The sequence below is a fragment of the Cornus florida genome, unplaced genomic scaffold, assembly GCF_030987335.1.
Source record: "Cornus florida cultivar Cherokee Brave unplaced genomic scaffold, ASM3098733v1 CherokeeBrave_3.0.0_Hap2_Chr01, whole genome shotgun sequence".
Taxonomy (NCBI): Eukaryota; Viridiplantae; Streptophyta; class Magnoliopsida; order Cornales; family Cornaceae; genus Cornus; species Cornus florida.
The window spans coordinates 27,863,512-27,869,669 of NW_026775571.1; the positions used below are offsets into that span (position 1 = coordinate 27,863,512).

Genomic DNA, 6,158 nt, shown 5'->3' on the forward strand with positions numbered 1-6,158 from the left:
ATGAATGTTTTCATAGTCTATGTCTAGGGAAGACGGATTATTTTGCAACATTAGTTGAAAGTAGGTTAGTATATAATTCATGCCAACCGAAGATAAGTTATTATTAACTAAAATTCATGATTCATCTTTCTTTAAATTGAATTAAACGAATGTTATCGAGTTTAATTCTGAGTTATACATAATATTGAAATCCCAAGGTTGAGACAATTAACCATAGTATGAGGTTCGTGGTGAAGTCAAGCCCTAAGATCTTCTCTCTCTCATCTCAATTCTTTTTTTTTTTTTTTTTTTTAAGTTTAAAATGTGTTCATGTTATTGAAGCACAACACACAACAAATAAATCTTTCTCTTAAATTAAAATAGTAATTAATTGAAAACTCGATAAACCACCATAGTTCTTGAGGTTCGACACCCTCTAAGTAGCCCTATCCTATAAAAGATTTGTACTATTGCGAGTGGTAAATAAATTTCACACATCAATTTTTAGTGTCGTTGCCGGGGACTGTGTAACGGATTTATTGAGTTCGAGATTAGTTCTAGTTTAATTTATTGTTTTAGGACTTTCTGATATCTCATCTTTTTTCTTTTTCTTTTCAAGTGCAGGAATCTAGGAGCAAGGACGACGACGCTTAAGGAACAGAAGCTGCGGTTTCAAGATCTTTTGTGAGTTTTTGTCATTATTTTTCTTTACTTGAAAATTTTCTTTTTGTTACTGTTTTCATCATTGAACATAGTGCTTGTTAGGTCGTCGGTCCTTGTCAGAACCATCACTTGAATACGACCTTGAAATAGAGAAAACTCTTAGGCGAATTAGAAAACCTAAAAAGAATTCTAAATTGTTAGGAGAATCCTCTAAATCATACATGGTAGCTAATGATGGTGAGAATGCTTTGAGAGCTCGTGTACCACTTGCACCTACTCCCACACCACTGATGGACCATTACATTCCCACTTTATACACTTCCCCTTGCGCTTCCAATTGCCAGGCACTAATGTAACCCACTTTGAGATCAAGCCTGCTATGATCCAAATGCTCCCTTCATTCCATGGGTTTGCAACTAAAGATCCCTATAAGCACTTAGATGAGTTTCTAGAATTATGTTCAACTACCAAGTTGTCCACTCTTTCTGATGATGCTTTTGAGGATTAGACTTTTCCAGTTCTCTATTAAGGATAAAGTAATAACTTGGTTGTACTCTCTAGCTAACAAATAATTCCATAGGCACATGGGATAAGTTGCAACAAGAGTTCTTGAAAAAGTACTACACTGTAGGTAAAATCACACAAATGAGAAAAGAGATCATGTAGTTTACCCAAATCCTGGGTGAACAACTTCATGATTCTTGGGAGAGATACAATGATCTTCTGAAAAAGTGTCCACACCATGATATTGCTAAATGGCAATTAATGCAGATCTTCTATGATGGATTATGTGATCCACATATGAACATGGTAAATGCTTCTAATAATGGAGCTTTCTTTCATAATAGTGCAGATAACGCTTGAGAACTGTTTGAGGCTTTAAGTGAAAACTCTGTACAACATGCTTTTTCCTCTAGGTCTAGGTCTACTCCTAATGTCCATAAGGTTGAAAATCTATATGAAGTCGAGAAATCTAGAGAGCTTGCCACTTAAATAAAAGTGTTGAACCGAAGGTTTGACCAAGTCTTATCATCTAGCTATGTTCCTGTCTCTTCTCAGCACTACTCTTTGCCAAAGGAAGTGTGTTTGATTTATGCTAATCCATCTCATCTTGCTGATAGTTGTCCTCTGATGGGAAAATCTCCTGAAATTCCTCAAGAACAAGCAAATGCTGCATTCTCCAGACAAGGGTATAATCCATATTCTAATACCTATAATCCTGGCTGGAGAGGTCATCCAAATCTATCATGGTAGAATTAGATCCAAGGCAATATTATTCCCCAATCTCAAGGACAGTACCAAAGTTCATTCAATCCTCTGCCCCAAATAATTCTTTTAATCAATCTTCCATTTATCGTCCACCTCAGTTTAGGAATCAATCCACTAAAGCTCCTCTTCCTCTTCTTCCTCCTCCTACAAATTCTGCGTTCGAAGATCAAGTCTCAACTGCACTCGAGGAACTTAAATCGCATACCTAACTTCTTTATTCTCATTCTCAAGCCATAGCTAAGCTAAAGGTTCAAGTTGGGCAAATAGTGAGTGTTTTATCTCGTAGGGAGGAAGGAAAGCTTCCTAGTTGTGCTGAATGATTACACTGACTTGCTCGGTGAGATAAATTTTCTTAGAGACTTGGCTTTTTTATTTTCTCTTTTCGGTGCACAAGTCTTGAATGTTGAGGAAAATGTGTTTTTGGCTCATAACCTGTCTCAGATGAAGAAGTGACTTTACCTTCAACTCTTTTGGAGCTCGATGGATTAGGATGTGAGGGAACATCGGTGGGATGTGGGATTGGAAGAATGGGAATCCTACGTCTCTCTCTTTTTTCCCACTGTTCCTCAACTTGATTATCAACCACTTTTCCACTCTTCAAAGTGGTGATGGCCTAAACTTACTCATAATGACTACTTGAAGGATTAGTGTCATCAACTATGTAAGTTTACCCTTTCGGGTTGGCCACTAGCTAAGTTCAAAGATCCTGGTGCTCCTACCATATCTTACACCATTGGAAACAATATGATAGATCAAGCACTTCTTGATCTAGTAGCGAACGTTAATCTCATTCCTTACTTGGTGTATGAGAAACTAGGCTTGGGAGAGCTTAAACCCACGTCGGTTGTGTTATAACTTGTTGATCGGTCTATGAAGCTACCACGTGGGGTAATTGAAGATGTTCTCATTAAAGTAGACAAGTTCTATTTTCCCGTTGACTTTTTTGTCTTGGGTACAGAGCCTATCCATGATCCCAATAGATGTATTCCCGTAATTCTTGGTCGTCTATTCTTAGCTACAGCGAATGCCAACATTAACTGTAGGATTGGGGCTATGGATATTTCTTTTGGGAACATGAATGTCAAATTAATCATCTTCAATACCACTCCATATTCCTCGAAAAAAGATGAGTATTTTCTTATTGAATAATTATTCAGTCCAATCTTTCTGATAACAGAGGCTCCTCCTTTGATTGTGAGATCTCATTGTTTCCCTACTCATGAGCTTACTCATAAACTTGAGCCTAAGCCACCACCGGAGAAGCTTGAGTACTCTTTATTAGGTCCCAATGGAACCACATGGTTTTCATTTTTTCGAATTCCACAAGAGGCCGTAGGACTGGTTTTGGGATGAGGGAGGTAGATGAGTTGTTGGTACAGGCTAGGGAGTGGTGCACAGTCGAGCTGGCGACGTTAAACTTAGCATTTATAGGTTTGTATATTAGTTTGTTTTTCTTTTTCTTCTTTTTATTTTTCTAGGTTTTTAGTTTATTTGTGTATTTTTGTTTTATTTTTAGATTAGGTTATTTTAGGTTTAAAAAAAAAAAAAATTGTTGTTTGCTTGTGCATGATAATATATATCTGTTTTACTCCATATACTTGATACTCTGATGTGTGCTGTGGAGTTTGATTATTTTGCCAGGTACTGTGGACCAAGTTTGGGGGTGAATTTTCTATTTTGCCATTCTGAGCTACACTTCCTTATCTTTGTTGGTTCTACTCAGTCTTGGTATATCTTTCTAACATCAGCCTTGTTTTCTCACATTTAGGATAATGTGCATAATAAGATTGGGGGTAAGGTAATTCTTTTTTTGAAAAATTATTGTTATTGTGTTTTGCACAAGGGGATGAATATAAACTGCTAAGCATGAGTTTTGATCTATTTTTGTGTTATAATGTTCATATGCAGTCTAGAATGGGTTAAAAATGGCTTATATGTTGAATTCATGTTAATTGGGGATTTTTGAAATTTTTTTTATATCAGTTGGTGACCTGTGGTCTATTTTGTCAGGATAATTGCAGTTTGATGATTTTGATTCCCAGAATACTTTACTTTGCACATGTACACATTTGCATGCATTCTGTGGGGTATAAATTTGAAATCCTGTTCTGTTTTTGTGTTATACTGAGATAAGCAGGTGAATTTGATAATTTTGAAAATCAATGTATAAAATATGGTATGTATGCAATAAAATAAAATAAAAGAGCTTTTTCACTGAGTAACTGGGACTCTTACCTCATTAAGCATTGAGGATTCACGCAGAAAAGTGGAAAAGACAATAAAAAGAAGTTGAAGGGTCAGTTTGGGTATGTAGCCTATATTGCTTTAGTAATTAAGTCATAGGGGTATTTTGACACTTAATGCCTTAAAACCATCTGGTTTGGGAGTCATTTGTAAACTATAATTTATTCGTGTAAATTATTCATCATAAATAAACATGAATCCCAAATCTTAGAACTTCATTATTCTTACATACCTATAATGTATAAATAAATATAGTTAGATATAAATACCTCAATCTGTAATTGTAAAATTTGTAGAGATCAAAGAAAACGTCGAGATTTTTTATGCGGAACAAACAACATGCTAAATTGCAATAACTAAAGCGTAGAAACCGATTTCTCTCCCTTGGCCTTTTGCACACATAAATATTATACGCGTTGTTTCCATTAGCGTACATAACTGATGGGAATATGCACTCTTATAAAGGCATAGAGAGGATCCGTTTTCTTTTTAGTAACTTTAATTCTACTTTCCATCAAAGTAAGGAATAAATGGGAAAACACTTCTCCAAAAATTAATTACCAAAAAGATAATTTATAAGTTGACCAAATAATATAATATTAATCTGATATCTATTTTATTTAACCACCAAATAATAGAAGTAAATCACGTGTCTAAATCATGTAGGCCACAAATATAAAAAAATATCTTACAGTCTCCCACTTAGCCCATATGATAACTTCCGTAGTGGTTTAGTAAAATAATCATTAGTGTGCAGCATAAATTAGATTGACTCATTAAGTTGGTCATTATAAATACTATGGTAAATAAACTACCAATGCGAGTCATGGCGGTTATATGTCCCTAAATGACACAGTCCCTTCCACGTACCACAACACTAGTAACCTATTCAACATAGTCTATAAATGAGAAGTATCAATAATAATCTAACAATAATGTCTTTTCCAAGACTATTCCTATTACCATTTATTAAAATAATACGTACATGTATATTAATTAATAGGAAATATCAGAAACACATATAATCAGCGCAAAATGTCAAATATATATAAGCACTGTTAAGCAATCCACAATTAAAAAATAATCATCATTGACTACATTCAAGACACATTCTTTTAACATGTTCCATAAATGTCTTGGGTGGTAGTCCATTCGTTAATGGATTGCAATTATAAGTTATATGCTTATATATTCAATAGACACTCGTTGTTTTTAAACATCTTCTTTAATGATAAAGTATTTCAACTTTAGAATACTTATCATTTTTTTTATACAAGAAGATCAACAATTGCAGCATAAATTTTCAGCAATCTGAAAATGGTACCTGTAACTCCAAGTCCTGAAATAAATTTTGTAACCATAAATTGTAGCCTCAAAGCATGCTACAAATTAAAAAAATTTATAATAATCAAAGTAATAATAAATTACTTTGTACTTTTTCATAATATTATTCCTTTAACTAAAAAGAACAAATAACTAATTGTGAATTAATTATTATCCACATATTCATAGAAACATCTTCCTAAATATGAACATATAATCTTTTATCCCCTACCAACTTGTATATACATCAAACTCCACAATATATGCATAAGGAATATTTTTTGTTACTTTACCTTCTAGCTAACTCATTCTTTGGGATTGCATTAGGCTGAATTTATCCCCTTTTATGTATGAAACAATACTGGTTGAATAATATTGTATACCAAATCTTTCTAGAACTCTTTTAATATATGCTTTCTGAGACAATCCTAAAAATTCACGTGATCTATCATGTAATATTCTATTTATATCATGTAGGTTGCCCCATCCATATCTTTCATTTCAAAGTTATAACTTTTAGTTTCATATAATAAACTAAGATCACTACTAGCAAACAAAATATTATCAATATATATAGAATCAGAAATATAAACTTACTCCCACTAACCTTCTGGTATATACACCGATCAACAGTGTTTTCCTTAAAACGAAAAGAAATAATGGTATCATTAAACTTAATA

General features: G+C 33.6%; 1 non-coding gene across 1 annotated transcript; it reads right to left on the reverse strand.

The window, feature by feature from the left end:
* Positions 1-1,285: 1,285 nt before the first annotated feature.
* LOC132284412 (small nucleolar RNA R71) lies at positions 1,286-1,391 on the reverse strand. Its single transcript, XR_009472265.1, has one exon. It is a non-coding gene; the product is annotated as a small nucleolar RNA R71 (small nucleolar RNA).
* Positions 1,392-6,158: the final 4,767 nt, after the last annotated feature.